This window comes from Galleria mellonella, unplaced genomic scaffold (assembly GCF_026898425.1).
Source record: "Galleria mellonella isolate WM207_F2 unplaced genomic scaffold, CSIRO_AGI_GalMel_v1 utg143, whole genome shotgun sequence".
NCBI lineage: Eukaryota > Metazoa > Arthropoda > Insecta > Lepidoptera > Pyralidae > Galleria > Galleria mellonella.
In genome coordinates, this window is record NW_026441997.1 from 757,843 (window position 1) to 775,772 (window position 17,930).

Sequence of the window (17,930 nt, forward strand, 5' to 3'; positions counted from 1 at the left end):
TCACATCATAGACTTGATGAGAGTGCTATAGTAATTATAGATACCAATATCACCTGTGTACTCACTCTCTTACTCAACAGGATAACATAACTTCTTTAAAACATATTTAATATATTTGAAATATGTTAGATATTGTCAATACTGGGGTGCTAATATGCTATAAACCGTTTATTTCCGGGCATACAGTGATGGGCACTTTCGATATATCCGGCAGTTCGGCCGGGGTCACGACCACTCTTACGTCCGCTGCGATAGCTTCACAGGCGTACCTACACGCGACCCAAGCGTGATTGTGTTCGACGCGCTTAATTATGCTGTCACATCGTCACTTGATGAGCAATAGAGAAAGCGAACGATACCCACGATAATAATAGAGGAAATATTATATCGTCACACGTACCGGCACTTTGTGCATTATGATTATCGGTCAAGCGTCTGATCTCTTAACCCTGTCATTCGCATCTTTTAGCACATTCTAATATGATCGCATAAAATTAACATACTCTTACTATAATTATTGGCTATTATAAATATGTTCATAAGGGGGAAAAGGGATTGTTAGTAATGAGGTCTAACAGCTCCATTATTTGCAATAGGTCGACTTCCACGCGTTTTCCCTGGAAACCATCGTGATTAATTGTTGTAGAATGCGTCACGATGGGCTAACTGGCCTGCTTTCAATCTTACCTATCATCTCTCACTGGTACCACGTCAGCGTATACCGATAGCACAGGCGAGGTAACGATCCCGTTCTCAACCATAAAAAATGATTATTACGTTATCATTATCAACTAAATAACTAAATGCAAATTAAACTTGGTTAATCATTAATAACGTGATAGATAGATCAAGTTTTACCACTTCGCACATTTATTTTAAGGCTGACGGAAAACTCCACACGGATTTAATTACATGAAGGTAATAATAATTATTATTTATTATACTAGAACAAAGAAAATTATTCTTTTTAAAAATATACTATTTCAATGGTTAGTAGTTAGTATATATTTTGACTATTATAGAAAAACAGATCAAGTAATCTATACTTATAATAAATCTGTAGAGAGGTCAATTCTGTACATGAAATATATTTCCAAAATAACTATCAGGGCATGATTAGTAATCGATACTGATGCCAAAAATGCAATCAGTAAAATTTTTGTATGTCTGTCTGTATGTTCGTTGTAGAAACAAAAACTACTTGATGGATTTTAACGAAACTTGGTACAATTATTCCTCATAGACCTGGACAGGTTATAGTATACTTTTTACCATGCTACAATCAATAGGAGCAGAGCAGTGAAGGGAAATGTTGAGAAAACGGGAGAAGTTACTCCATTTTTAAGCTTCCGTCGCGTGTGCAGCCTTAATGGTCACTTTTTAAAATGTGAATATGTCCACCTGTGCGATGCCGGGACGGGCCGCTAGTATATATAATTATGGTCATAATTATAAGGATTAAAATAATTTTAATTCTGCAGTTATAATTAATTGCCTGTTCTTTATTTAAATATATAATTTATTTGTTGCAATATATATGTGTGTGTATGAGTGTGTGTGTAGATTCAATGTCGCAAATAGCCAGAATGTTTTAAACAGTTAATTATATTTATTGACCATCTTAGTAGTATTTATTTATTATAATATTCGTTTTATAAAGCACTTATAAAAATAGAGTTCTATATGCATATCAGTAGTTAATTAACATGAGCTTATTTTGTTGTGCGCGAGCGCACATTTCCATGCACAGTTGTTCCGGCTGCGGAATGGTCCGGTCCTCCTTGAGCGACGCGACGCTGCTGAATTCGAGCGCCCGTCGATCCCAATCCTTTATATCATCGCATATAATATACTATCTATATCAATACTATGGTGGTAATTGAATAAAACAACTAAAGTGGAACTACAACAATAAGACATTTATCAACAAAATAAAGGATCTTTGTAGTCAATTAGGTCCATTCTGAGACGTCATCTCTCTACACCTGTCTCAAAAATTAAAAGTTAAATTTGATATTACAGCAAAATCTTTATTGTAAGGACCAATTTATTATTTATGTTAAAACTAGTATAGTGTAAAATGATCCATAAGACAATAATTTCGCGAAATTATCAAATTAAAATATTAGGTTAAGAGATAAATTTAGAGAAATGGTACCTTTGAATCGGTCCTAATGTTCCATATTTGTTTACTCATTTACTTTTATTACGTCAATATTGATTGAGTGTAAATTTTTGGGTTAATACAGTGATAACTACATGAAATTAAGAGGAAGAAACTGTTAGTAACTACGCCTATCACGGAGACTAGCGTTCTCATTGCTAGCAATACATATATTTATTTACACTTTACTGCACCACCTATAAAAATAATAAACACAACAAATATAAATATACTCGCTCAGGTCGACCTCCACGTGGTTCCCCATAGAAACGATCGTGATTAATTCTTAATAAATTCCTCACGATGGACTAACTTTCTTCCTCACCAATACCGATAGCGCCGGCAGGGTTACCTTACCTTACGTTACTATATTTTTCATTTTTCCTTATCATCTATTAAAAGAAAATACCACCAGAAGTTATGATTTTCGAACATGAATCTTATAAATACTAAATAATTGTGCTTGCCACAAGGCTATATTTAGAATCATATAAATATAATTAATTAAAGTCTTTTCAAGGTGCATCTATAAAATAAAAAAGTCGTCTTAAATAGTATGATTAAATTTTTGCATAATATTACATCAGTAATCGCTTATTTACAATGTCACTGCCCAACCCCACATTTACATTTCACGATTTATAATACTTGTTTAATAATAAGAAACAAATTAATCAGTGTACAAACATCCTATTACAAAGACATTCCTCACAAAATTCGTAATTGAACTGAGTTAAAAGGTCTGTCAATTTAAATTGAAGTATTTGGCGTTTCATTGTGTTTGCTTGCCTCACTGGGAAAAACGTATATGTATAACTATGAGCATTGATATCAATAATTTACACTACTTACAATTACACTATGCATAGACAAAACATACCCCGCAATCGATCAAACGTTTCACGTAAAAAAAAGCATAATAATTCATCACCTAGACATAACAAATCTAAACATACAATCTTATAAATACATAAAAAAGCATCTACCAATACGAGTATGTGATTATCGAAATAAAAAAAAAAAAGGAATAATTTTATAAAACGGAATTAACCTTACTCATTACAGAAAAAAAAATTATAAAAATCGATTCAAAAGTTCTCCTTTTTTTTTAAATTAATAGTAGGTAATCCACAAAAAAATGAGAACAAACACTATATGTAATTACTTATATAAATGAAGGTCGTAAAATAATTTTAATGTACAGTAGTTTGGGAACTTTTCTGGAACCTCATATGTATAAAGATCAGCCGTTAACTGTCCACTGCAGACATAACTTGTAAATCATAATTTTGTAGCGAAATCATACAATTATAATAGCGCTTGAACAAACATACCTTAATTACTATAATACCTAAACACTGTTGAACATAGGCCTCCCTCATAAAGGAACTTTTGTCAGCAATTCCTACGCTTGTCATGCGAATTGGTAGCCACAGTTAATCTTTAGTGATGTTTTAAAAGGAACGCTGCTGCCCATCACTAAACCGCTAAGTTCCCTTAAGTCCGCCCTGTAGATATTTTTCAATGTGTGTAAAAGTATAAATAAATAAATAAAATAAAAAATACTATATTATTTTATTTATTATTTTGTTGATCCTGATATGTGTTACATGGTAAAGACAAAATGTAATTGATTTATGAGTAGAAGACTATTGATATAATCTCGTTTAAACTAATTTTAAAACCTGTTTAAAATGTCCTCTGAAACTCGTTATACACATGTATGTGTATATCAGCAATTCCTTTTGTATTTTTAAGCTTAATTGTTTATAAGTTACACATGTCTTAAGGTTTACCTGAATAATCGAAATTATTCGGCATAATCATTAGTATATTTTAAAATACTCTTATTGTGGTGGCTAAATAACTAAACTCACATAATAACAACAACCAATAAATACAGTCCAACTACAGATAAGCAGTATTATATGGCTACCCATCTTGTATAACTTAATTGGTGCGTAAAAGTTTGTTTTGAACGTAAACCTGCAGTTTTGTGAACTAAAAAATATTAAAAAGTATTACGGTTGCATTGTATATATACTTATTATGACAATATTGTATATTATACATCTTAGTAGCGGCTTTTTATAGATTTTACAAAATAACACAGAATATTTTGAGAGTTTAGAACTGAAACTGCAACTTAATAGGTAATTATATTTAAGGTTAAATAGCAGCTTAAGAAGCCAAAAATTTTAAACAAAATTACGAGTATATTGTATTATACTGTATTCGAAATTTTAAACTTATCGATTCTGTAAAAATACAGTATATAAAAAAATACTGTATATTTTTTTTTTTTTATTAAAATGGAATGAAAGGACTTTCGCTGTGAAAAAAAGACATTAAAATAAAATCTATTTGTATTATCCTTCATATTCATTTATAATTCAAATATCCCTGACACTTCAGTAGATTGATATTTCGAGAATTGATCACACAGATATTATACTATATCCATACTGCCCACCTGCTGAATGTAGAAAAATTTGCAAATACGCTCACCGATAAGAAGTTTGATTTATAACATTCAATGTTGCGAACAATGGTGTATAGATATTTAATTTATTTCATTGTGAAACTTTGGTCATATTGATAAAATATTGAAGCCACCACTTCTGGTTTTTGAGATATATTGCACGTCAAACATGTTTGCTATATAATAGGGGACGCGCGACCGTTGCATATGAGCGATCCATTATGTAAAAATGGCATTCATAAATCAAGCGAATGATCAATTTACACTACACACGACAGTGTGGGCAGAATACGGCTTAGGTGATTTGAATATTATTTAAATACTCGCCCAATATTCTATTTTATATTTTATTCAATTCAAATACATATGCAAAAATATGATGTGATTCAAATAACTAATACTCGCACTTACGAGTATGTTGATCAGTATGTATAATTATTTTAATTTAAAACAATTTTATCAAAAGTTTTATTTGGTATTAGAATGAGTAGTATTTATGGTACATATTTATGGTAGTACAGAGGCAAATACCTTAATCCTCAAGAATGGCAACGCATGAAGTGTATCATAAGCGTATACACAGTATACTCTGTTATGTCTATAGTTCTGTTCATGTCTATAGGCGACGGTTTCCACTTTCAATTAGGTCTGTCAGCTTACTTGCCATTTGAAATTGGATAAAAAATAACTATTAAAAAAAAATACCAAATTAAAATTTGAACAGGAACACGTTTGTCGTATTAGTTAAGAACTCTGATAAAATCGCTTGGATAATTGTAATGATAATAAACATTATATATGTGTACTATAAAGTCTAGCAATTTAGCAGTATAAAGTATAAAATAGTTAAACATATACTCTAACCTCACAGTCTACTAAAAAGAACAAAAAATTGGATCGTATAGACTCTAAATTAATTCTCAGTGGACTAAATATTAAATTAAAACTGTTTTAAAAAATTGGTCCAACTTAGAAAACTAGAAAAAAATCTAATGACTATCAAAAAATAAAAAATCTAAGACTAATGACTAAATATATTAATATTTAATATTGTTTCAATGTCATCAGACAAAGGTATATTCTTTATATGTTTCGTGAGCAATCACTAATTTAATACTTTCTACTACCGCGTTTACTTTGCACCTAGGTAATAAACAACCTCAAAAGAAACTGTTACATCTTTTAAATGTGCTCTTAGGTTAAATTCTCGCTGAGATCAATTAACGAATAATTTTTTTTCTGTATATTTAGGCATTTTTAATTTTAGTCTGATATCTCATAATACAGACAAATTGATATTGACACTATTATTACAGTTTTCAAGATCAATTTACTTGACATTTGTATGTAATTAATATAGACTATTTATTACAAACGTCATTGAAGCCAATACTGAATAAATGTATTTATAGATTTCATATTATTTTATTTATCACTTACCTACTTTACATAGCAAACTTGTGTTTGCTCTGTTACCACAGTAAAAGCTTTAATGATATATCGATTCTAGTTTTTAGATCTACTGTTGGCATTCTGATAAAATAAAGAAGTATCGTCAGTATTTCTGACATTTTTTATGAGTGAAATATGTCAACACTGAATAAGGATACCCGAACATTATTATATGGCGATTTTAATTTTCAAGGAAGTAACTCTTCAGAGATACATCGATTACAAACATAACAAATTTTAAGTAAGCGATAGATTCTCTTCTGTCTGCATTTTAATAAATGTTTGATATAATTAAAAATTATGATTCACAAAAAAATCTACTTCAATTGTGCAAAATCTGTTATTTTGATTTAAAAACTTAAATACTGAACTGATTTTGATAAAATTTCTATGAGACTAATCTGTAAGTATATTTTTTCAGATAACAAAAGAACTTTCATAAGAAATGAATCGGTTTAGAACTGATAAAGTTATAAGGTATCAAACATAAGAAAACAACCGAATTAAGAACCTCCTTATTTTTGAAATCGGTTGAAAATTAAACAACGCTTGTTGAAATAAGATTGATTTTTTATAAGTACTATTTATCTGTAGTTAGAACCTCCTTGAAAAGAATGTCTTGTAGTTACCTAATAAAGTTTACTTTGACGTATCATGCCGAGCCCACTCATGTCCCAATTAGAATTAAAAAAAAAATAATGCACCAAGTATGGTCGTGCAGACAGGAAGATACCTTGAAAAATAACAGCGATGTCAGACATATAATATACAGTTGAGTAAGTTTCATCAGAACAAGAACAGTTCGGACAAAACACTGATCAGCTACTTCCGCGTGAATATTGGAAGCTTATTTATGTTTAATGTAGGTACTTTCTGCTTCTCAATGCGATAAAACTTTAGTGCTTCGTGGCTGTAATCATTACTTGAAATGATTGCGATATACCACGGTGTGATTTTTATTAAATTACAACTCTATACAAGTAACTTTAAAGCTTTAAATATGATATGCATCTCATGTATGAGCTGATTAACGTCTAAAGGCCAACTCGCACATCAAACCGATCCATCATTAATTAAAAATTGAACTGTCATAGAAGGTGTTGCACAATATTTCTTGAAGAGAGCTGAGCGGGACCAATGACAGGATTGTGATTTACAGCACATTTAAACCCTTATAAGACATTCTTTCTCTTTAATATTTATGAATTTTCCATTAAAATTGAGATGAGTTATATAGGAATTCTATCTTCGCGACACATTCCTTACGTATTCTGTAAATATACCTACTTGTTCTATCTAATAAAATAAATAACAATAATAAATAAAATTTGCTTATTTTTTATAAATTGTTGCATTGTGGCTAAGAAGCTCTTTAAAAATCAAATACAAGGAGATAAATAACATGAAAGCTGAATATTCTAAATAAGCACAAAACAAACTACTTCAATTATGACAAAACGAGAGTAGCAAGAACGAAAGTAAACCCAAAACAGTACAAAAAATTATCAAAGCAGATTATTAAGTTGGCTAAAATATCGCAAAACTTTTACACAAAAATATATGAATTTATAATCCTTTTTGAAGTAGCTTTCGATTGATTCCATCCATTTCCATTTTCATAACTTTTATTTAACTTGATAATTAATTATATAGTATAATAACAGAATTAATTATTATTAATTATTCTTAGTATAATAACAGAATATATGAGATGTAATGTTTTCTTACATAAACTACTGTAGATTTGCCATGAATTCCATCAACATGCTATGTCACTGACCATAAGAGACAACTGATTATCGTTTCATCTTGGTTTATGATGATATTCGTTTCTGTATATTTTATATATTCAGTGAAAAAATATATAAACCTAATCCTAACCTAATAATACGTCTTATTTATTGTATCTGACTTAAGAAAAGTAACTTAATTCTACTTTTTAAAACTCTTCAAAAATTATATGGCTATATATACCTAGGTATTTTAGCTCCTTATATAAACTGTATTCTACTGAAGGAAAGTAATTTAAAATGTATATAATTGTGAAAATTAAACGAAACATCAGGAATTAAAAATAATTGGACAATAAAACATTATTGAATTGATAAATTAATTATAACTGCAATACAAACTTCGACGTGTAGCAGAAGTAGCTTTATGTCTATGTATAAACAATTAACTATAATAGATTCAACCTCGAATATGGACGAATAATAATTATTATTCCTTTGAATAATACCTTTCACTAGCTTTTATTCACATATCGTAGATCAGACGGCCCGACACGAATTAGTATGCTATAAAATGAAATCAACATCAGCATACTCATTAACAGTTGATATAAAAACACCACATTTGTATGTGTTAACTAAAACAAGGTATTGTATATGTATACGTGATTAGGTAACAAATCGCCGTTGATCGCAAATCTCATTGTGGTCAGTGGGTGCAATTTGCAAATATAAAAATTACTAGTCATTTCCCGTGGCTGCGTCCGCGTGTGTATAAGTATATAAAGTATTCTATATATTAAATGAGAATATAAGCAAATACAAATTTTTATTCAAATCCATTTCATTGTAATTAAGTAACAAACATTTAAACAATTTTACAAACATAACATTTATAATACATACATACATAACATTTATAAAACTAATAAGACTTCTTATTTACTTTATTTAGTTATATCTCCTTCTTATTTATTAATTTATACTTTATTGTATACAAAAATTACATTATTATTATTTAAATAAAATAAAGATGTACAACAGACGAGCTTAACTCTGTAAGAATTCTCTTCTAACAAACTTTGAGAGTTCCTACAACCATCTTTAAGTATGATTTCCTGTTAATCTTTCCATCTCTGTCTATTTTCTGTCACCTGCATCCATAGAAATGTATGCGGTAGATCCCAACTCCATTGCAGTATTATTTCTTATTATCTACTCAAGGATTATAGTTAATCATCACAATGTGATCATCAAATCCCCAATTTTTACTCATTGTTAGTTGTTATCATTAAATATATTTTTGCCCGCTACATATACGCGTGGGTTTCAAGAGTAATAATAAACTAATAAAAATAGACTACTTCTAGATAGTGTATTAAGATAAAATATAGACCAGTTTTTAAGATAGATCTTCAGGAATACTAGTGTGAAAACCACATCCAATTTGGTGTAGTAGTTTTTACGTGATACCAAAACAAATATATAGACAGACACAAAATTTCTAAAAATAGTTGTTGTTGTACTTCTATTGCTCTTGTTATAATTCCAAAAATCATTTTTTCTTAAATATCTCCCATATACAGATACTGTCTAGTTATAATTTAATTACTCCTATATGAGTAAGTTTAGTTAAAGACTTGACATCTTTAGGTTGCCCTCTCACATAAGTTGTAATAGTTAATGCTTATTTCTATACGTAATATACTTGTTCGTTCATCCAAAACTAAATTGAAGCGAATATTCAATAATATTTTGTCTACTGACCCTGAAACGGCTAAACGTAAATTGTACAATCGAAATTTATAATGTAAAAGCTAATTGAAATAAATATTATACAATTTTATGAAAAGACAGCTGGAAGTTAAGATTATATAATTATTAGGATTTTTTGTAATAATTTATGGGCTCCATTATTCATTATTATTAATCAATACTAATGAAATAATAATAAATAATGTTTAGAATTCTCACAAATTAAAAATAATGGATGTAAATTGGTGTTGCATATAAACTTCTTCAAAACTAATTCCCATAATCTTTTCACAAACACGAAAGTTGTTTGGATCAAACTTTACAATAGAAAGTTCGAAAAAATGTGAGTGAATTAAAAGCAATTCAATTAAAACATATTTGTTTACTGACAGTGGTACATGGAACAATAAGTCACGAGTTTTATAAAGCTATGGCTCACCGCGTTACTTCGCATACAATAGAAGTAACTAAGTCTTGAATTCAATAGGAACTCTATAGAATAAATTTACAAAACCCTTTTCTCCGAGTTAATTTAGATCTAGATCTACATTATCCACAGCGCTTTACCTGTGCTATATTGAAGACCGTTATCAGTGTGGGTAACCTAGAACGTATATAAAACTTTAATAAAAAGGATGATGAATAAAAATTAAAGATATCTAATGCATTTTTCAAATATCGTATACAATAATACCATTATGATATTTTAATCGCACATGACTTGTATACATACATACATTATATTGCCTCTTTTTTACTCGACTTTGTCTGCTGTCTCCTTCTTCATCCCAAATAATACTCGTATCGTTATCGTAGAATTATAATAGTATCATCAAAATGCGAGGATCTTCGTGTATTATTAACAAATTTATCAAAGACATTTCGCTCATACAGTAGAAAGGTTTTAATTTTATCCATTTATTATTTGTATTTACTTATTAGTTAAAAAACAAGCAATAAAGAAACAAAGATGGAATAATTGTTAAGTGTATCCAATTGATTCCTATGAGTCTGTCACTTAGTTTCATTCATTCCAATCTTGTGAGACTATCTTATAATTGAGCGTATACTGTACCATAATAGCTTTATAATTATGATATGCGTATTATGTAGAAAAGCGACACGGCTGATCATGTGAGAAATATGTTATACTAAGACAGGAAACACGCACAATATTGTAAAGATATTATGTATTAGTTACCGTAATGTAACAGCAGATACAAAGCAATAATTTATTAACAACCTTGCACCCGTATTCGTCATAACTGAATGCGTGATTAAATAATTGCTATGCAGTAATCGGAAATTATTTAAAAAAATGTATCCGGTGAATCATATTGCTATTGCTATTATTAGTAACGTTAATTATTTCATTCTCATAAATACTATGATTTAGTGGTATTGCCTCTAAATAAATAAATAAATCTATGATATAAAAATAACGCGACTGCTAGTTTCTTGTTTTCTAGTACTATCTACGAGTATAATTTATGTGTGTAATAGGCATAGGTAGGGGGGAAGGAACTGTTTGTAATGCGAACTACCAGTTCCATTGCTAGCAATATACCCTGTCAGGTCGACCTCCACGTAGTCCCACCTGGCAACCATGCTAACCGACCTACTCGTACCTTTCCAACCTCGCCTATAATCCTTTACTAGTGTCCCGCCAGCGTATACTGTTAACGCAAGCGGGGTTACCGTTTCATTACCATGCAATAAAAAAAATAGCCATGGGTAATATCAGTACAGCTCCGATATCTATATATTGGAATCTTCTAGACATTGATGACGAAAAAAATGTGTGATGACCCATGTCAATATCACCCATAATAGTCGAATATCTAATCGGGTTCTTCATTTCAATATTATATATTGGATAATTTATATTTAATATATTCGTTATCGGGCCGATATATAGACATTGTAATTACAATTCATAGCTATTGCTACATATTACCCACTCCTAGTGAGTTATTGCTATATTGAACAGCTAGTTCTTCGTAATATAATTTACACTACAATAGATCGACAATATATTAAAGTAAACTAGAAAATCCGAAGGCAAAAATAAATATATTCACAACTGTAATTGCTGATTGGGTAGTCAGAAGACTATTATACATACTACCTTTATAAATACTACGCTGAACATTAATAGAATCCAATGAGACAGAACACAAACTTACCACACCGCTATCATCCGGATTAATTTGGTTTGTTAAAAGAGCGCGTGAGTGGCGGTCTTCCACCGTGCGTTTTTCAAGGCACTTTCTTCCACGTACAACCATTCTTTGGAATCAACTTCCAGCAACAGTATTTCTGAACCGATACGACAACATAGCCTTCAAGAAAAGAGTATATTTCTTTTTAAAAGGCCGGCAGCACACCTGCAATGCCGCTGGTGTTGTGGGTGATCGCGTTTGCCACCTGTGTTGTAAAAAAAAAAGTGCGACGTAAATTCTTTTTCTATGACTTCACTGAGACAATAATGATTATTATATTACTAATTATTATTACTACCAAATATTATTATTTATTTATACACCATATGTTATTACCTATGTTTTACAACTTAAAATGGCAATCAAGCCAACTATTGACTGTATGAGCAACACTATGAAATTATAAAATACTCTGTGACACTGATGGTATTGCTTATACATTGCCACTCCTTTAGACTAAGTTATTCTATATCTATCACTTTCAATATCATAAAGCTATAAATAAATATAGATAGTAATCTTATCTTATATTTCTAACATACATAGTAAACTTTTGTTGATATTGAATATAAGTTAAACTCCTTCGTAAATTAAACTATGTAAATACTTACATATACTACAAGTATACAAGTACCCATGATAATGTAGTAAACTTCTTATGTTTTTTTTTTTTATAATGACAGTAAGTACGTATTTATTTCCTAATTTATAATATGTAACAAAAATATGTTTATAAATAAAATACATAGCAATTTGCAAATCGAATGTGAACTGTTATGTAGATGTTATAATAAAAATTGAATAGCCAGTTTCGGACATAATATATTACAGTGTTTTGAAGGTTTGCAAAAATCATTAACAAATCATTTTGAATTTTATTGATCTCTTTTTTTTAAGGCTTGCTAATTTTATGTTAACACTATTCAAATTTCGACACAGTATTTTGAGAAATAGCTTATTGATACATAATCTCAATAAAAAACAATATTACGGCGATTGTTTGAATATAGTATTACAACATGAGTTACGTCTACAGGCGTTACCTAAATATAACATTGACAAATAATTCTAGTCAAATTTCATATTATTTGCAAATTTTCTATATAGGTACATTCACCTTAAAGATGTCTATGTAATTTGAATATATTTAGTACTTACAAAACAACTTTCATAATAATATTGTTTTATTAAGACAACTTTTTTTGTGTTCGTAATTACATTTTTTAGCCATGTATGAATAGTAAAATGTATTTTCTAGCTTCTTCTAAAAACAGGAGGTTTTCAATTTACCTGTATTATTATTCTCTGTATAAGTACATGCAAAATATAACGTATATGTACATACACAATAGTGTATATAATCGTTATATTCTTTATTTTCCTTTAATGTTTTTACATATAATATAATTATTATATATGTATATCATTTACAAAATAAATTTATTATAAATATTATATGTATTATTAAATACCAAAGATTTTTTAATTTCAAACTAGATGGCGCTTTACTTAATGGGTGATAATGAAATGGTAATCCCGCCTGCGCTATCGGTACGAGTATACACTGGCGGGATACCAGTGAGGAATGATAGGTGAGGACGAAAGCAGGTCAGTTAGTCCATAGTGACGAATTCCACTAGAATTAACTACTACAATGGGGGGAATGGTAACCCCGCCTACGCTATCGGTATGCTGGCAAGGCACCAGTGAGGGTTAATACGTGATGATGAAAGCAGGTTAAGTAACCTGGAATTTTATAAAAATCGTAAAGAATTCCACAAAAATTAACCACGATGATTTCCAGGAGGAACCGCGTGGAGGTCAACCTAATAGGATGTATTGCTGGCAATGGGTCTGTTTGTCCCCTTTACTAACAATCCCTTTCCCCCCAGCAATGGGGCAGTTAGACCTCATTACTAAAAATTCCTTCTCCCCCCTGACTAGATGGCGCTGTACGATATATTCAAGACAAGACCTCAAATAATAAGTTCTAATTACACCGTTAACAATATAAATTAATCCGAGAGGCGAAGGTAGACTTGCCCCAATGAATAAGTAAGTGCTATAAAAGTAAAATTTGATTACACAAATTGTGAAATTGATAAAGTATCTACTACCGATGTACCATACTCAAATAATACCTAAAAGCAATAATAATCATAAGCACCAATTAATTTTTTGTTTTCATTCTTTCTCATACAAAATAGATGCAAATTGTTTTGTTTTGCTATTACGTAATACGTTTCACTTTGTTGTTAAATAAAATAACGTTATGCAATCAATAATACTGCACATCCATAGCTGCGCAGTGTTGTTCTACACATTATATGTATTCTTTGTAGGTAGGTATATTGTTACCGGAGATTTGTTGTTTAAGAAAGCAAATTTTTAGATAACTTTTTAGGGAGCAAATACTCATACTAACAGAGTAAGTGTAACGGTTTATAAAAATATTTCGTTAATTTTAAAGAATAAAAATGGCTGAAGTAAAAAAATTTGAGAAAATAATAATTATTTATTTAAATATTTAAATTGTAATGTAATCATAACAAATTATAAAATTTACTGAACATTAACGTCAAAGATTATCTATAAAATGTATTAATATGCATCTCCATTAATAGTTTTATAACTTCATAATGCTAGTATTTATAGTCAATAATTTTGGTAATGTATATTTTGATTAAGTTCTAATTGTAAGATTAAATTATATTTTTTTAAGTATTGTCTGCATTTAAAATATATATAATAATCATATAAGGTAATCGTGTCTTATCATTCTCCATGTTTTAAGGAGCCGTACTCATTGAATCATTAAATAAAATAAGTCATTTTAGGTACAAGTATTTATCATCATCATATCAGCCTTTACCTGTCCACTGCTGAACATAGGCCTTCCCCATAAATTTTGCCCGCACATGCCATGCTTGGGGGTTAGTAACCACAGTTAGGCCTTTAGTGATGTTTTAAGAGGGACGCTGCTCGCTCGACGCTCATCCTTGGACTATTCAGTTCCCTTAGTCGCCTCTTACGACACCCATGGGAAAAGAAGGGATGGCCCATTCTATGCTGGGATTACACGACAATTTATATTTATATATAAGTGTTTATACATAAATATAAAAATTATAAAAATAAAACTCCATTATTTTAATTTTAATGAATCATTAGATATAATTGCATTTTTGCGAAGGTACCTACACCATCTACAATTATAAAACCTATATTATTTAATATGATTAAAACAGATATCAGATACAAGTTTTCCTTAAGTCACTCTCTATTGTAGACATTTTGATGGCCGTGTCAAGAGGTCATCGACTCCCAATCGCTATGACATCAGCTTCATTACTTAGGATTACAAAATACGCACTCTCACTTACGTATCTACTGATGTCGGTATTTGAGTTAGGCATCGTAGCTAACCTAATGAAGATTTGTAATATTCATCTAACACGTTATCAACTAATTACTAAAATATTAATGTTACGTAATATATACAATGACATCTAGTGGTGTTAAGAGAAGATTTGGTTATGTTATTTTCCATAGCTCGTAGGTGTATTTAGTTTCTCCACTTATCCATATTACAGAAATTTCACTAAGGCACTATCCGCTAATTAGATTTCAAAAATACTTATAAGTTAGAATAAATAACAATTATTACAATAATTGTATATTATAAAGATAGCAAATTTCTACCTTTTTCTTTTTTCATACTTTATCTTTTGTTTATATTTAAAAAAGTGTAAATAATCTGATTGTATAAACTCTATTGTTAATTTACGTGTGTTATAAATGGCTCAAATAAAGTGTTTATCTATCTATTTACCTATTCCAGTGAAGCCTGTAAAAATGATAAAATGTCTTTGCATAAAATATTGAAAATCAGTAAGTTTACTGAAAAAATTCAATAAACTACGAAGAAACTATTTGCCTTATGAAATATATGCTTGTTTAATTGTACCGTACAATTAAACAAGCACATATTTCAAATTTAGACAAGTCTAAAATGGACTTGTCTAAATTTACAATATAGTGATAAAACGTATATATTATGGAGAGATATATATATATATATATATATATATATATATATATATATATATATATATATATATATATATATATATATATATATATATATATATATAATATTCCAGTGGATATTTCTTTGTACTACAATATATTTAGTACCTATGAGTTTTAAATGTGTTTGACTCTTCTTTAAGATCTTTAATATCAAGTTGCAACGTATTCGATCATGGGAAAATAAAGTTATCGATACCATTAAATTATGTTAAATTAATATTAAATTATGCAAATAGACAGATTTTAATATTAATAAATTATGTAGGTGTTTATCACTTCATTGAACGAACCAATTAAATAATTTATTTTGACCCTATTATATATCATAAAAATATATATTATTAAGTTATGCAATGCAATATGTATTGAAATTACACATCCTTATTAATATTTGCTAACAAATTTTTAACAAGGCTAAAAATGTGATGTCCAAAAAATAATGAGGATCATTAATAAAGAAGAGAAATAATATTATCTTTGCCAAAGGCATTTTTGTTAGAGGCAACATAATCACACAACTTAAAAAGTAATCAATCCATTCTCTTTGGCAACGTTTACAAATTGTGTCTTCAATGACTCGTAAAATCTAGTGACTCTCACCGGACGAAATATTGTGAAACATTTTTAACGTCGCTTCACTGACCATAATGCACGTTTACTTTCAAACTATTAGTTTTGCTTCTTCACCTTCGTGCATGCGTAATATTATTATTGTCATACAAACAAGTGTTCTGACTTTAGAGTTATGTACTGCACATAGTTTTCCGTGTGCGACAAAGTAGGAGTGCAATATGTCACCTCTCTTTTTCATATTAAGTATATCATATGAAACATCTAAAGCAAAATATACAAAACACCATACACAAATCTAAATTAATAGAAAAATAATAGGTTGTTAAAATAAAATTATGGTAAGATTATGGCAACCAATGGCATAAGTCTCTTCAATAATTAATAGACTTCCTCAATTCAAAACAATTCTGTATTGTAATAATGTATGTGTTGTTTATTTAAATAAAATAAATAACAAAATACCTAACATTTTAATGAGTTAAGTATGCAATATAAATATATAATATTGACTGAAAAATTGAATTCTAGAATGACAATGATCGTAACTATAAATTCTAGTATAATCCAATCATAATTATAGTCGAAAGTAAAATGAGATTTACATTTCTTTTATTAATATCTACATAATATGCTGCTTCCTTCCATCAATATTAAATAAGTCTATTAATAACCTACTCGTAGCCATAAAATAAAAATAAATAAAAGAACGTTTCACTAGTCTAGTGAATTTAATAGGTATACCTTAGGGTCATGGGGTCGAGAAACAAATAGAGATTCAGATTTTTAGAACACAACTTGATTATAGGTACATATTGCATATTTCGTTGGCAAATCAAACTTTTATTATAAAAGTAGATACGCAAATAATAAATTTAAAAATTTAGAACTTTTCGTACTGCCTTGACAGCTAGATATGTTATTATGGGAAACTTAAATTTTATTGATATTTTTTTACTTGTATTTCCTTAGCGAAAATACCAGTTTTACTGATAATCAACGTATCATTGCGTCATATCAGCCATTATCTCTATGTATGATAATGGAATGGTAACCCCGCCCGCACTATCGGTATACACTGGCGGGGCACCAGTGAAGGATGATAGGTGAGGATGAAGCAGGTCAATTAGCCCAACGTGACGAATTCAACAAGAATTGTTCACGATGGTTTCCAGGGAGAAACGCGTGGAGGTCGACCTAATAGGGCATATTGCTAGCAATGGGGCTGTCAAACTCCATTGCTAACAATCCCTTCCCCCCCCAGCCATTATCTGTCCACTGTTGAAATAGGTCTCCCCATAAAGAGGATTTTGCCAGTAATTACCATACTTAACAGATGGATTAGCAACCACGGTTAGCCTTGTGTAATGTTTTAAGAGGGATTCTGCTACCCATCCCTCGAACGTTCCCTTCGAATCGCCTCTTACGATACCCATGGGAAAGTAAGGGGTGGCCTATTCTAT